This window comes from Mastacembelus armatus, chromosome 2 (assembly GCF_900324485.2).
Source record: "Mastacembelus armatus chromosome 2, fMasArm1.2, whole genome shotgun sequence".
NCBI lineage: Eukaryota > Metazoa > Chordata > Actinopteri > Synbranchiformes > Mastacembelidae > Mastacembelus > Mastacembelus armatus.
Genome location: NC_046634.1, coordinates 9,236,218 through 9,253,620, shown reverse-complemented (window position 1 = coordinate 9,253,620; position 17,403 = coordinate 9,236,218).

Sequence of the window (17,403 nt, the reverse complement as noted above, 5' to 3'; positions counted from 1 at the left end):
TCACAGATTGATGATATCTGTGTAATAATATCCAAGGGAGGGGTTTTCTTTTAACTGCCAGCTGCTGGAGGTATTTTGTGGTGCAGCTGTTATTTAATAAATGTCCCACCTTAAGCACAGATCAAACGTAGGGGACCTGTTTGAAACCTGTGCTAATTATAACAGGAGGAGAGCTGAAGCTCAAATATTTATCAAACTCGCAGACCTGACGCTGTATCGGTTTCACACGAGACGAACACCCTGATGGACCTGACAGTTTTTCCTTGCATCCAGGCGCTGGACGGGAGCACGTGCAGCCTGAACGCAGCCACATGTGGGGCTGATTATGGGGGGATGTGTGTTTATGGCGGGCCCAGATGTTGGCTGTTTAACATGGCACGGGCCAAGCAGCGAGTTTTGACAGCTCGCGGTTCAGCTCGACCTACACTTTGGCTGTTGGGCCGCTGAGACACAATGTCAAACACGCAGATAAGGGCCAAGTAAATGTGATTAGGGCAATTCAGTTTCTCCGCTGCCCGGCCGATCTCCAACATCGGTCAACACCTCTCTTGTGTTTGGAGGGAAAGATCCAAGGCTGCAGGGCTTCCTGAAAACCACCCGGTTGAGTAGATGGATGGATGAATAAATAGATGACTAAAACACAGAAAGGAAAAGAGGGAGGAATGTGGACCCGTACACTGCTGATTACTTTGTCATGAATTAGTCGGTGCAGGAAAGGAGGCAAGAATAAGTCTGTTAAGGAGGGAAGGAAAGATGAAAGGAAACAAGTCGGTGATAAATGATGAATGAATGAAATAAGAAATCAAAGAAAGGACAGATGATAAATATGATAGAACATCAAACAGCATCACCTGCTGGAGAAGGAAAAAGAAAGAGATGATAAATGAAAGAGTGAGTGCATTAATGGACAGACAAGACGTGTAAAAGAATGATAGTATATAAAACAGACATCTGCTGATGGGAGAGAAAGAAGAGGCATTGCGAGTCATTAGCTTTTGAATGAATGAATAAAAGAATGAATGAATGACAATATGATTTATTAAATGACAGAATGAGCAAAGGACCGAATGGATGAATGATCTGGGAGGAAAGTAAGAGAAGGAAAGCAGCCAAATAAAAGTTTATTAATTTCATGACAGCGGCGTAGGAAGGAAGGAAAGACGGGATGACAGAGGGAAATTAACCTGCTGATAAATTAATGAATCACTCAATTAACAACTTCTGATTCAGAGTCTGAAAAATGAATGAATGGATGATGTTTTTCGCCAAATGATTGGCTGTTAATCAGCTTTAAATCAGTGTTTTCTTTATTTTAAAGCACAGTTTTGGTGTCTGGCCTCTGAGGAGTCGTCCATGCGCTTATCAAGGTAAGTTAAAAATAAAAAGATAACCCTGAGTGTCTGCAGGCTCCAGGGCAGTCACACATTTCAGAATATGCTGCTGTCAATTTAATATTCCTGGCCTGTGAGGCAGTGAGAGATCAGGTGACCGGGGTATAAATAGGCCATTCGCCATCAGTTCATCTCGGCTGACTCCTTGACAGCATCAGAGTGACTGAGGACTGACTCTGATGTCACTTGAAATCAGGACGGTTGTCGCCGAGGGACCTCTGAGCCGGCGGTGAGCTTCGGTGTGTCCCCAAGACGCGGACATGGAGGATGAGGTTTACATCTGTTTTCTCCGAAGTGATGGGGGTCACCGGAATCGCACCGGGGAGGGTGGGAAGGGCCAACGAGGTTTGCAGGCGAAAGGAGAGAGGAGGAATGCAAATGTCCGTGGCGCACCGACTGAATGAAAGCGACTCGACGGCGGTTTCACTGATGCAGCTCGAGGCAGTGCATACCTGAACAGATGTAGCTGTCAGACCTAAATAAACTCCAATGTGTCTGCAGGGTAAATAAACAGAAACGTTTCAGATCTAGCTGCCATTTTAGTAACTAGCTTCCTTTGAATTCATTTTGAACTATTTTAACCAGGTGCACTTGAGCAAAAACACGTCCACAGTGATGGCCTGAGGAAATATTTGTTAAGAGGAGGGAGAGACACACTATTACAGCTGGAGGATACCTTTAAGACCTGTGTTTACCCTGTTTGAGCACTTTAATAAGCTAAATGCTCCTGAACTGAAACTGCTGATAAAAGATGCCACATCGGGTGTTTTACCTTTTAAATTTGCCAAATCAAATGCAAAGAAACGCCAAGATTATTGTTGTCATGGTGGAAAAGCTTTAGGAAAAAGCTTTAGGATCACAGAGGGACAGTAAAAATCCAATGAAAACCACATATTGAAATTCATTTAACAGCTCTTCAGTGCAGGCTTCACAGCCACTTTTACAGACTGACCACACACTGCTGGATATTGACATCATACAGTAATGTCACTACATTAAAACAGAGGTTTCTGGTTCAGGATTGAAATGTGAACGTAATGTTTGAAAACAGGTGAACTTCTAAACTTCTTGGCAAAAGATTCAGACGTTTTTACTTACGTGACTAAACCTCAGTCCTGCTGTAATTAATGGTGGATAACTCTGCCGTGTTTCCAGCTATCTGCCCAGGTAATGCTACTGCAGAACTACAATGATCACAGCTGCTGGAAGTTGCTTTTCTGTTTTTGGCAGATAACTGAAGAGTGGAAGGTTTAGACCAGCAGGTGCACCTGCTATCCACCAAATTACTGAGGCAATGTGCAACAACTTAAGTGGTAATTTAGGACAACAGCCATTTCTACTGCCGTTTCACACAGTCAGCGAATCTGTTTTACTAGTAGCTCAATGACTTAAGATACTAGGTTCCTCAATATCACAAACAACTTTAACGTTTCTTTTGTAAAGACAGACTTCAGTGGATGTTAGATTTTCCTTTCTTATTTGCCCCCAGCTTGGCTTATAAAATTCTTAGTGCTTTTATCCATTATGCCATTCTCCTCGAATCCCTGGGAAATTCAACGCACCCTTTATAATTACTGCACCAACTGCCGGCTGACAAGGCTCATTTGCCTTCACTGGAAGAGGTTGTCTCTTTCCTTAGGTACCTCTGTTGTGCTGGTGCCCTCCCCTTGTCACTACAAATTCCCATCTTTACCTACGCAGCCTGTGGCGCCTTCAAATATGGATACACAGCCTGCCTAAGGAGGGCACAGTCAAGACAAACAGGGCTGGGTCTGCTCAGAGGTGTGAGATTTCCAGACCCGTTTGTTGTCTCTGAATTAATACCGCACAAGTGAGTGTGCTTGAAGGTGGACTTTGTAAGAGGTAGGCCTGTGCACTATAAAAATTTATCTGACATATGTGATGAGAACGGCTATTTTGATGAGCAGACTCTGTGTCTACATGTTCAAGGAGCTTAATTAATTAATGCTCGCGGCGTGGGATATGATTTAGGTAAATCTACACCTGCACAAACCAGTACTGCAGTAATGTAACAATGTAAACTGGGTCACCACAGTAGAGGATGGACACTAAATATCAGCTGCAAACATGGACAACACGTGACAGGGATCAGAGGAAAAAAGCAAACCTTCATGTTGTTTTCTGTTCATCAACACTGTAACCACACACAAGTGAGAAGCTTCACGGCTCCGACTACAGAGCAGCCGAACAACAGATTCATCAAAACAACGTTAAATGTTAACCTCGTTTACACGCTGACGGATCTGAAACACCACAGATTCTGGGCAATTAAATCGACAAAGACTTCGAGTCCTAAAAAGCGAAGTGAGAGATGTCTGAGCTCTGAGGACAGATCAAGAGATTTGTCTTTTGAAAAGCACTGCTGCAGAAGACACTAAGATGAACCTGAAGATTTACAGAAAACCTGCATCCTTACGTTTCAATTTCATGTCAGCTTTTGTTGGCTTTTCCTTTTTTTTTTTTTTTTATACATTCAGGTATCTGAGGTTTTGCACTGACTGATGATTTCATGCAGCTGGATGTTAACTTTGCTAACAGGCTGTTGTCTCTTCTGTTTCTCCCTTGTTCCTCATTTCACATGACAGATGGCTGCAGCAGACAGGTAGCTGGTATGAATACAACATCAGACTGTGTCATTTCTTTGTGAAACCAATTCCCTGTTGTCTCCATTCCCCCTGCATCACGAAAAAGAGGATGTCTTCCCGTACGAATGTCTCCTCTGTTAACGTCGGCTTCATCTGTCTCTGCAAAGTGAGCACATGGTTCATGCATAAATCAGCAGCACGGTGATCCCAGGTTGTCCCCTGATGCACCGCCTCCGGTGATCTGGCTACCAGAGCCGTGCCATTACGCTGGCGCATTGAGCCAGTCACCACTAAACAAATATGAAACCGCGCCACTTTGTGTCACAAATTTTTACATTCAACAGAGGTCACGTAAAAAGCAAGGGAACCTTTTTTTTTTGCCCATCTGTGTGCTAAAATGTTAAAAAGGTGGGCGAGCCTCAGAGCAAGAGGGGGATGTAAGGCCATTACAGCTGTGCACATCACACATCTATCTAAGATGTATGATCCCTGTGGCCATTTGAAATATTTACACTCTTACCTGTGTATCCCACATGCAAAAAAAAAAATCACAAAATGCGACTTCAATCCATAAAACATAAAGCTTTTGACGAAAGTAAAGGGACAAAATGGAGGGGCCTTGTGATGCTATAATGTTCCTAAACCACCTACGAAAATACTAACTCAAAACTTCACTGTGCCTTAATGATCAGCTAAGTGTAAGAAAATAAAGCAGCATTTCATGTGTGACTTCATGAAAATGCAGCAGGATCTCAGCACACAATTGCAGCACTTAGTGGGTTTTCTACACTGATCACATCTGGACGGGGTAAATCAGAAACTGGGTCAACTTTGAACTGGAGTCAGTGAAACAAACACTAATATAAAGAAGAATATCTGAATATCTTTTCAGAAGAATAATTTGTTTAGTTTCTTTAGTCCTTACTTTGACGTCCTCTATATCAGCCTGACACCACATGAATATAAATGCACAATATGAAGTCAAATCCTAAATGAATCTGCTCTGAGAAAAAGATTTTTACATACTTGTAAAAATACCTGTCTCGTGAACTTTAACAAAACTTTTTTCTCATTTCTCATATGTGATTCTGTCAGTCTAAGACGGCCCCTCACAAAAAGAAAAGGTTGCTAAAACAAACCGAAAACAGTGAAGGACTAATGTCAAACCCAAACAGTGATAATGTTATAAAGTAAATATTACGTTCATGCATCAACAGAGCCAGGAAGTTTGAAATCAGCTCAGCTGCCTCCAGCTGCTGATGCCTGGTTCACTTCTACCTTAATGCTTGGTGTATCAGAGCACACAGGATTTCTCCTGTGCAGGATTTTTCAGGCTGACTGACTGTAAATCCTCCAACTCTCCCATGAACACAGAAATATGGACTTGAGACTGTTTTAGTCTTTATTAAGTTTTGATCCCAACCAGGTTGACCAGGTTGAGCCTGAGGTGTATTATCCCACTGGGAAACCTGATGCTGATAAACGTAGAATTGTGAGTATTTAGACATAAACCTATTCTCATTCTGCATCACGCCATCATACGCTGCTCTGCCTCAACTACACCAGCTATAAATTGCTTTACTTTCACCAGCAGATTAAACTTCTTCCACAAAGAGAGTCAGTGAAAAAGGGACGGAGCGAGGTGGGAAGAGTCATTTGATGATGATATGTTTTAATTATTTCTCTAAATACAGGAGGCTGGGGCTCCAGAGCGACCCCCATCAGTCGATTTCTCATTTCACGTGGGGTTATAAGGTGTCTAGGTCCAGCCGGTCGTCTAAGCTGAGCAGCTGCCCATGGGGGAATAACACTCCCCTCCAACACACTTCCACATATCCCACAGCCCTCTTCTTTCATCTTGTTAATGGACATTCCTCCACAAACGTCGGCAAGTCTACCTGACTGCAATCCTTTAAAGTTTAATTCACTCTACATTTAGCCCTGGTCATAAATACCATATTAGGTAGCAGGAGCATGTTTTATGCGCTCCCTATGGTCGTGCTTTTGTTTTAATGAAGCCATTTGCAACTTATGAGCAAAAAAAGGAGAGAAAGTCGCATATTAGATGGGATAGATCAGTCAAACCTATTCCCACATTGTGTTTTATACATGGGCTGGAATAAAATGAGGCCGGTGCCCATCCAGCAGCAAGAAAAGAGCACTGTATTTTGACATCTTTTTTCAATCCTTGCTGATTTAAGGGGGGGCTCTTATTGTGGAGAGACCGCTGGTTTACTGCGAATCAATGTGACCTCATCACATTATTCACCTGCTGGAATAAATTTAAAGGCATTTGTCTTGGTGAGATAGGTGAGAGCCTACACAACATTTGGCTATGTTATGGGTTAGGACAACATGAGCCCAGGCTGCCTTACAACAGGCTGGTGGGTTGATGCCAGCAGGTAAAAGCTACAGTACAATAAACAAATTAAATGCTTTGACTGATGCACGTGATGCCGACTCAAACACACAAAAAAACGCATAAGAATTGTCACATAACGACTCATTCATGCCAATTTAATATCCACATAGATGATGTTTTCTCCAACTGCAGAGGAAGAACAAAGGAGAGAAAGGATCTGTTGTGTTTTAATTGATGCACTTGCCAAAGCTTGCACAGCTTACACAAACTAGACAAGGTATGTTAGATAACTACCTTAAAAAACAACAGCAAGAACACTAATTGCATTTTTCAAATGACTGCCACGCAACACCTTCACAACTTGTGATCGCACAAAATTCTCTTTCCCAGTCGCTTTTGCCGCTGCTGAGGATAATTAACATGTAAGCAACTTGTAAAAACTGGTAATTCTGAGTCTTGTAAAAAAATACCTAGTGGAAGCCAGTGGGGTCAGTAAACGCATCAAAGCAAGTAAAGTAAGCTTCTTCCCTCGTTCCATTTCATTAATCGTCCTCTTCTGTAATTTTACTGTGAAATGCAGCAGCAGACTCTCTTCTACTGTCTGTTGGATCCTGTTTGTCTACACAACACGCCTGTGTATCAACGTCGCACTGAAAGAAATGCGTGCTGGTAAAAGCTCCTCTATTCTGTCGCTGTAGATAAAACAGAAAGTGACACCAAACTGTTTGTCTGAGTAAATTGGAAAGTTTGCTTTTTCTTCCTGTTAGATCGCTGGAACGAGCCTTATCATGACGAGCATACACTTATTTCACTGTCACAGGGGTTGTATTGTGTGTGCTTAAGACAGCAATAACAAATGCAAATTTATGGACCAGTTAAGCATCACCTCACTTTAAACACAAACATCCAAAAACGTTCCTCATCCCCCTTTATTTAAAGTTATCGAGTGGAGCTTTGAGCGGTGGAATGATGGGATGTCACATCTTTTGTTTCCCCCTAATATCCCTGGAAAATCTGGTTAAAATGGGAAGATACAGAAACGAGCTGCACAGATTCCACACTGTTTTCACAGCTGTCTCACTTAAAGGACGCGACCGAAGGTGGGGGAAGGTTCGGGGGGGGGGGGGGACGATCAACTCGTGTGCAAAGATGAGAAATGAGAAGCAAAAAGGGATAAACCAATACAATGTGCGTTCAACGCAACAAGCAGCAAAGAGAAAAGTGTTTGAAAAGAAGAGTAACAGCATTGGGTATTATCTTCAAAAGCTCTTCAAAGTTTAGATTCTTCAAATGCAGAGCTTTCCTCAACACCAAACTTATGACAATAAAATAAATAAAGAGCTTATTTCTTTGTGTTTGCGTTGTCTGAGCTTCTCTCCAGTCACAGATACTGTATGTGACCAGAGGTTAGAAAAGCAAGTTCAAACGACTGAGCAGCTCAAATCATTATTAGTGACTCCATTCACATTTGAACGGTTATTGTTGGGCACAGTGTCATGCGACTGGATGGCAGCTGCTCACAGGTAATGTCCCTGTCATGCCGTAGTTATTAGGCCTCTGGTCAACAGCCAAACACAGCAGCTGTCCATCCAACACCAACCTATAAACACACCCCCCCCCCAGTCCTGTTCATAAACAATAATATGCAGCAAATGGGGTGGCCAATGTCATACGTGGCCAGACAAACACAGCGAAGGTCATCATCACCACCCAGCCTCTTCCCCTAAATTATTGGCTTGTTTCTGACTTTTCAATCCCTGATTGGGATTTTTTTTTTTTACAAGAAAATAACAGGAGATTTGACTTTTGAAGATCAGTGTGTTCTGACAGGTAAAAAAAAAAAAAAATCTGATCTCATGTGAGATTAAGACAACTCAGCTCAATATATTAGAGAAATACAAAAATAATTAGTTTTCTTATTGAATCTTGATGGGGGAGACTTCGGACCAGGCTAGGACCCGCTTTTAAGGCTAGGCTAACTCGCAGAGCTAGGTGTCTTGGTTCTACTGGACTGTACTACGTTTCCATAAGGCTGGAAATAACTATAACTGAAATCAATGAACTGAATCAACCTCTGAAAACACAGAATCCCACAGCAACAGGTCTACACTGGTGACAGTTAATGAATGATGATAACATACAGAGGCTAGAACTTCATCAGCCTGGTTATTAGTTTTTAAGGGCTGTAGCCATCACAGAGCTGATTATTTTCCTGTAAACAATTCATTCCTGGCTCAAGCACCTTGGAAGAACTGTACAGTTGTGACAGGTTTTTTTTTTTTTCTCTTTGCAGCATGAGGTAAGCCCTCCATGTGACAAAGTGCCACCCCAGCTACCTTTTTTTTTTTGCCTTGAATAATCCGGGGACATGGGCCTAATGTGATCTGACATTTGAAACGGCCGTCACAGGTTTCTGTTAATAAATGATTCACGCAGCCGGCTCAGGAGACCTGGAGTTAATGCCATCTCAGTGGCGGCGATCTAAAACTTTGACTCAGATCCAGCTCTGCCCTCCGGGGAATGGACAAATGGACATGGCCAACGTCTCTCCAGTGCCCCCGGTCTCCATTATCGACCCCAGAAAACGGGAAAAAAAGACAGACATGAGAGACCATAATGATCCAGTGTCAGAATGCAAAGTGCTGCATAGCTGCTTTTTATGTGTGTGTGTGTGTGTGTTTTCTGCCATCGTGGCGAGAAGGAAGTCGTGATTCTTTTTACTGCCACACAGCTTTAGGTGCACTAACAGCATCCGAAGGTCCCTCAGAGAGGCCTAATGTGAATTTAATGACCTGATGCTGGGCGAATGACAAGTCTGCAAGGTGACGGTGACAACCTTTTTTTTTTTTTTTTTCCATCTATGATTTTTTTTTTTTCCTCTCCGACGTCCTCTCCCCTCCCCAGGTCGTGTTTTCTGAAAGCCAGGGTGACGTTACATCTATTATACCACTGTGCTGCTGGTAGTCACTGCTGTGAATTTCAACAACAGTGAAAGCTCCCTTCAAATCAACATGCTTCCTGCATTATGCAAACAACTTCATCCTCCCTTTGTCCAAAATGGCATTAGCTTTAAGACAATCTCCCAGAATAATTTTAGGATAGTGGAGGAGCGGGCTGCAGCTGGAGACGTGCCTTTCACAAAAGTGATCCCCGCGAGAGCGGACTGTACAATATGTCACCATCCAGCCAAGACAAGACACTGTACATCAGAGTTTTAATTATGCAAACATCCCTCAGAGGCAGAGCCGCTCTGCAGGCTGAAATCATCTCATTGGTTAACCTAAACCTCCGTGAGTGGAGCCAAAGAACCACGGTTCCGAGGGCGGATGTAAGTTCACTGCTAATTTCAAGCAGTGGTCAAAATCTAACCAGGGGAAAACTTTCAGTGACTCAGAATCGCGGTGCTGACTGTGAGTCATTTGTACAAAATGTGTACACAAACTTTGATAAAGGTGTGTGCTCACAGGGCTGCCATGCACAAAGTCAGGCTAAGGAAACATCGTAGTTTGTAATCAACCAAATATATAAAAAAAAACAACACAAATTTGAACCATGTGTTGGAACATATTGTCCAAAATCTTCTCTTAACCTTTGCCATGTGTTTTAGAAGCCTCGCCCTGCACCACTTTTTACAACCATCCAGCCTGTAGCACAGGTGTGCACCAGAGAAATGCACCAGGACGACTAAAAACAGTCATCTGATAAGTCTAATCAGGGTTAACTGGGTCTGCCAATCCAGTTTAAAGAGATTACTGTAACGTATATTCCAATCTGCCACTACATTTTGTGATAATTCAAATTACTAAATGCAATGTCAATAAAATCAGCATAATATATGAGACAGAACAACAGTTCACAAGAATGAAGTCCCCTCCCTGAGCATGTTTAGAGAGACAGATTTCCCAGAAAGCACACCGTACAGGCATTACAACCACTAAGTGCATATTTGGCCATCGAATCTAAGGGTCATCATGATCACATAATGTGCTCCAGAGGCTCCCAACGGCACAAACACATTTATTTCCAACAATAACTCTTTTCATACTTCGACAGGAAACCTTGCATTCGCACAACACTTAACCACGGCCAAGTCAAATTTGATTAATGCTTAAACTAATTACAGCTTCCCCCAATTAGAGGACATTACCAGGTTAAGAGCTTTAATTTATCTTCGCCAGATTTTTTCATGAAGTATCTATGGATGTTTGTCAGCAGATTTATTGACGTACCCATGACACCCCCGCCAATAAGAGATGTAACGTTACGAAAAATACGCTCGTATGATTCTGTGACCACAATTGTGATTTAAGTTTCTAATTAAGAATCAGGGAGTAACGTATCACACACAGACACATCACTCAGCTCCTCAGCCATAATGCTGCCCTCTAATGCCCTGTGTGGTCTCAATTACGCTTTCCATGATGTAGAATAACAGCATTACTGCAAAGCAAGACATGCATTCATATACTTGTAATTAAATAAAATCCAAACCACGATCAGAGCCGAGTGATCCTGAGCTACATTCATTTAGACGGATGGGGGACAGCTCTGACCTCTCGGTTGATTCTTAAAGAGACCGAGTCCAAAGGTCGCTGTCACAGTAAACATATATTCCAAGCACTGAAGGAAGCTTTAAATTTGGACCCCACTTTAGGAGGCAAGTTTCATTAGTGCAGATACCGAATAAAACTGCTTAAAAAGTGTTTATTCTCTGACTCAAGTGTCTGTTCTTTTGTCCACACAAACCAACTCAGGCATCAGAAATTTAAGGGAAGCTGCAGAAAAACAAAAAAAGAGGAAGCAGTACTGGACAATTTTATGTCTAGATGATCAACGTTCGTGACACAAATAAGTTGATGTGATGTTTAATACTCTGAGTAAAAACCGCCAAAGGAAAAGTGAAGCGTGCTCTTTTTCATTGATCAATCTGAGTCACCTGATCGTGCTTTGCCCACCCTCTTTCGTTTGCTGACATCATCCCAGCTGCCACCATGCAGAGGTCAGGCAGATGGAGAGCTGTGTCTGCCTCAATCCCACCCTCCAATGCCATCTACCTGCATGGGCCCCCAGCCCCATGGTCTGTGCCCTGAATGGAGGTTGTGGTAGTAGGGGGGCAGTATTGTCATTTGCCCCAGCATGGTGCACTGATGCTAATGGACATGCACAGGAGTCCAGGCTAGATTGGTTATTTTGGTCTTAATTCAGCCATTAACATTTCCTTAATGCACTGTCCTACTGCTCGCCTGCACCGCGGCCTGCCGGCTGCTGCCTGCTGATGAATGCTGCAGGCGGCAAAACACCACACTCGCTCAAGGTGGATGGGACCCCTGTATGAACACGGACATATAAGTGCACCCTCAAAAACATGTTTTAGCAGATGTTAGGAGTAGACTAGATATAAGACTAGTTTTGCTCTATCATGATGCAATAATCCTGGAGAGAGGGCTCAGTCACCTAGAAGACGTGTTTGTTTTACGAATAGTTTGCCCTTATTTAGAGCTATTGCAGTCTTACAGTTTTGTCAGTGTTGTCTTATTGTGCAGACAGAGCAGGTTGTTTTTGTTTTATTTCCTAAACCTAACCAAAACTTTTATTTCCTAAACCTAAGACGTCTTATTTCCTAAACCTAAGACATTTTATTTCCTAAACCTAACCAAAACTTTTATTTCCTAAACCTAAGACGTTTTATTTCCTAAACCTAACCAAAACGTTTATTTCCTAAACTTAACTAAGATGTTTTATTTCCTAAACCTAAGACATTTTATTTGCTAAACATAACCAAAACTTTTATTTCTTAAACCTAAGACGTTTTATTTCTTAAATATAACTGAGTAGTTGTCATGCTTAAACTTAAGGACGTAACTTACGTAATGATGACAATGAAGATCTACCTACCAGTAGGTGCAGTAGGTTCCAGTAGGGACCTACTGGCCTATATAAATAGGACTGACGTACGCTGAAAACACCTATTTAATAGTAAGACAACAGTCAAACCAGGTGAAAAAACACACCAGAACTCTGTGCTCTGTGTTTCCTCGAGTGTATCTTTGGTATTTCTATACTTTTGTTACTTCCAGTATAACGAGACATACAGTATACAATAAAGGCGGTTAATTTATATGTGCTGCTCTGATTATCATCATTAATGGTTAATGAAAAAATCTGGAAACACTCTTATAAAACAGCAAAACAAAGAGACGTTACACATGTAAACATCAAATCCTACTCAGCAGAAAACGCATCTGTCGTCACGGTCCTGTGGCTTTAACCCTGACCTCCACAATATTGCTTACATTCCTGCTGATCCAGATATGAGGAGCTTATTCCACACTTCTGTTAATGCACAAAATGCATACATCCACAGGACAGGAGTCTTTGTGTATGCAAATCACTCTCTGTATTATGCTCAAGGCAGTGTCAGTTTGCAAAGGTATTCGCCTGATAATGAACGCTGCGTGTCTGTGACTGAGTGTGTGTTTACGAGTGTGTACGTGCCTGCACTCCATCCAACAGCTCTAACACAATATTCTAATTAGACTTCTATGTTTATTTAATGCGTCCTGAGTAAATTAGTTGTATAAAATTATGACTAATTAAGTGCTGCATTAATAAGTGAAGTGCAATGGCAGCATTTCTGCCGCCGAACAAAGACAGGCACATAGGTAATCATCATATCTGTGACATGACATATGACAATATATGCTCTAGTCCACATGCCCACACTGAGGCATATTTGGTAAAAATGAGATGAAAACCATTTGGAAATAGCAACACCTGCTTTTATCTGCTCTACCTTGCATGATTTCTACTAATAATATGTTAAGAATGTAATTTAGTTACTTCTGTTGTAAGAAAATAGAAATAAATCATGTTTTTAATTCTATAAAAAAAAGAGTTTTTACTGCAGGAAAAGTTATGAGAAGTACTGTTACACCCAAAGATCAAAATAATGAACTGAAAATTATGTGGAATGTGCGACATGCACTCGTTCTGCAACCAGCATGCAACATTTGTGATTCAATGACAAAAAGACAGACTATTGGCGCAGTCCTAAAACACATTTGATATTTCTGGATCAGTGAAGCTGTAGGTAGGCTGTTCATCTGTCATTACTTAACAGTGAGCGTGGAAAAAACCCAAAGTGCTACATGAGTGATGAATATCCGGCTTTATCGGAGATGTGTATGATATATGAGATTGGTTGATAATCGACACTTAGTTCTGCCATATGGTTGGACCTGCCTGCCAAGGTACAAGGACTCTAAATATGGAGGTAAACTCTCGGGGATGGGAGAATAGCAGCTTGCCTCTAAACAAATGGAAGAGAACATGGCTGTGATTTTAAATAATGACCTGAGCGGCTCCTGAATCCTGTTCAAGGACATGTGAGCTGTTTTGTTCCAAACTGAGAGGAAAAAATAAAAACACTCTACACTTGAAAAATGGATGATTGCTCAAAAACGATAACAGGTTATGGTACATTAGAAAGAACAAGTGAATGACACGTTAGTGATCTAAATTAAACAAATGATTTCAGACAGTTTCCTGTGTTTTAGGATAAGGGCTGGCACTGGTATCGAGCTTCTCATTCAAACACTGTCAGGAAAAAGCAACAATAGAGACGTTCAGCTTTCCCCCCATATGGAAAAGATCTGAACAACTGTTACATGAGTGTAGCAACTTTTCCCCGTGCCCTCTGTCACCCCACTTACATCAGATGATGTACAGCACACCCTAAAAACACTTTCTGAAAACTTAAAGACATCACAGATGACAGCAGATGCCAATATAATCACTTTTAGCAAGGAGGGCTCCAACAGTTTGGTCTATTGCTGTCAGCCAAGTGCAGGAGTCGTCATGAAATCCGTGTCCATCACACTCTTCTCACATCTGAAGTCATTTAGGTGGTCCCAGATGTGACTGGTGTACCAACACACAGCCTGAAATAAATAAGTAAACACAGGCACCAGCAGAATTAGGAGCCTGGATTTGTTAAAGACATCTGACAGCATGTCTCTTGGATCGAAGGTGAACAAAACAACTGGCGTGCCGCTGCCAACCTCAGGCCCCACGACAGGCCGCCACTCACTTGACGTCTGCTGGCAGCAAAGGAAATCTCAACCAGTCTGCTCTCCCATCCTGTGACCCGGGGTGAAGGGTATTGCTTTATTTAGTTTTTTTCATGTGACTCAAAAAGTGAGTAATATCAAAAATTTGTTTATCCTTTTGCCCCTCTTCTATTTCCAGTCGCCTGATGTTCTCAAGACGTTGCTGCTGGCACCAATCAGAGCTGCAGATCCATCTTTGTTGGCTTATTATTCAAATAATTACCACTGTCTAACCAACACCAATAAACAGTCGATCATACAGACCAAAGTCTTCCAGAACAAATATATATGCCAGGATCTTGTCATCCCACACAGGGGTGGGGGGGGGCTTTCAAAATGCTCAATGGATTTCAGATGGACAGGAAGTGTAGACTTTGAAAGCACTGTAATTCCAGGTGGCCAGGGAGTGTTTTGGCAGGCCGACCTGCGCGAGGCCCACAGATCGCCAAGAAAAGGGACCTGGTGTAGGTGGAATGTTAATCATGGAGAGAGGAGAACATGTGTGACAAAGGGAAAGGATGGAAAACACATGTCCCATTTCACACTTATTTACCTTTGACTGCCAAACCCCTGCCAGATTAAAGCAAGAGGGGGTGGAGGGAGAGGCAACGGCAAAAGGTGGAACTCTTTAAAGTTTACCTCTTTGATGAAGACGCCAACTCTTTGATAGCATTTCAAACATTTCAGAGAGGAAAGAGGAAACCTTGGCGGGATTGGTGTTGTAGTGGTCCACTGACAAAGAGCTATGTGTAAAGACGAGGGGAGGCAACTCAGAAAAACTGCTATTCAGGACACAAAAACATCGTACTGTTCACCTATTTTTCACATGGCCGGGCATAAACTAAGACAACAAGAAGAGAAAAAAGGTATGAGAGCACTGCTGGAAGGTTCACCTTATTATTCTAATGAATCATATTTCTGCAGCACATTGCGGAATAACACTCATTTTAATTATTCACATATGTTGCCCACATGTTTTTAGAAATGAAGGTAAAATGAATAAAACTACATCTTGTGTAGTGAAATGTGTAGTGTGGTGACATGTACTGCAAAACCACCTAACATTTGAAAATATTGGAATATTTTATATACTGTGTGTACATAAACATGCTCGGGCCTCGTCCCCCTTATGAGCCATTTTTAAACTATGTGTAATAAGCAACAGTGTTCTGATGTAGCTTCATCTCATCTTATGAGTTGTTTGAAGCACGTCTTGTGTTGTATTTTTAATGGCTCCTGCAAGGCGAGCTTCCCCTGAAGGGACAATAAAGTGAAGCAAAGTATGATATGCATGTACTTTGTCTTATCTAAAGGTCCATACTAGACTGGATTTTGGCTGTATCAACCAAAGCTATCTGTACTTTACTGACCCTGACATCCAGCACCGGGTCGAGAAAAACGCACCGTGCATCATAATTTGTGGGTTAAACTCCAGTTTTAGTCATTTGACCTTCTGACTTTTCATGGTCTGCAATGACACAGTTCCCTAGAAATGCTCAAATTTAGAATTTAATCAAGCTGCATGGCTTTAATATCTACTTTGGAAATGTCTAAAAACATCTAATATTCACAGTAAGATTGAGACATAATGTTTACGGTGTGCTGGCAAGAAAATGACTTTGAGTAAAGAAAATGAAAACTCACAAACCCCATCCAGTGGAGACTCACGATACAAGTCTGATTTTCAGAGAACCGCTTTTTTCCTGACATGCCATCTGAAACTGGAAGACATAAGCACGCTTTGAAAAGACTGTTAAAAAGTGAAAGTGTGATTGGAGTTGAAAAGTTTGCAGCTGTAATGGAGGCTGTTTGAGATAAGTGTAACTTATTTCATTTGTCGGTAGCGTCACAGGCTCTCTCTGCTTTGAAGTGGCAAATTAATGACAAGTGAGAACAGTAGCCATTCTGCAAAGAGAATGACCCCTTTTCTAATGGCTGTGTGGCACAGTGAGAGAGTCATCTGTCGGCCCCATCTAATTATGTGAATCGAGCAGTTTGAAAAGTGTCTTAAGGCTGTTTAGGAATAAAAGGGACATTTAAATGCAGAGCACTTTGAAAATTACAGATCCTTCAAAATACTTTCCATGGACACGTCTCTTCTCTGCTACGGAGTCCTATTTTTTCTTCATCTCGTTAATTCTGTGCTTTGAGAGTACAGCCGGCATTCAGGGGCAAGAATTTGGAGATAGCCTCCCACTCCCACCCCGACTCCCCCCCTGGTTTCCACTTTCCTATCGTAAACAGGATTCTCCTAAACTTTCACCCACCACTATGAAAAAGGACATTCATGCAGGAAACAGTGCGTCTCTTGTTCTAAACGTTTAACTTCAGTGTGCTATATATGTTGTACTGTCTTTAACCACTGTTACTAAGAACACTGTGGAAATTTCCCAGTGCTCTTGTAGAAATCATGTTTACAGCGATAATGACTCGACTGAAGTCATTCGTAGTTCTGCATTGTAGCTGCCAGGACCGAACATATCGAGCACAGTTAAAATTGACTATTGTTATTCCAAGATACAATATTTGTGTTTCCATCCTGCCAGGACAAACAACCCCCTGGACCTGCGTTTACAGTTCACCATCCCAAGAAACTTCAGAGTAAATGCAATTTACAGAGAAAATATGATTTTACAGCAGATCTGCGTTCAGGTCCTGTGGCCAAGAGGAGGTCTCAGAGATGGATGTGACTTAATGAGTAACATTTACTGTATTAAATCTGCGTCGACTCTACAGACAGGAGCCCTTCTAATGTAGAGCATGAGCTGAAGATGTAATTTGGCATTTTTCAGACTCCTTGCAAAGATTATTAGAAGCTAACAGAAGCTATTATGTCACCGATATCACAACTACTCAGTCATTTCTTAACACATTATTTATCATGTGAGTGAAGTTTATGATTCTCTCTAAATTAATGAGAAGCCCATTAACGACAA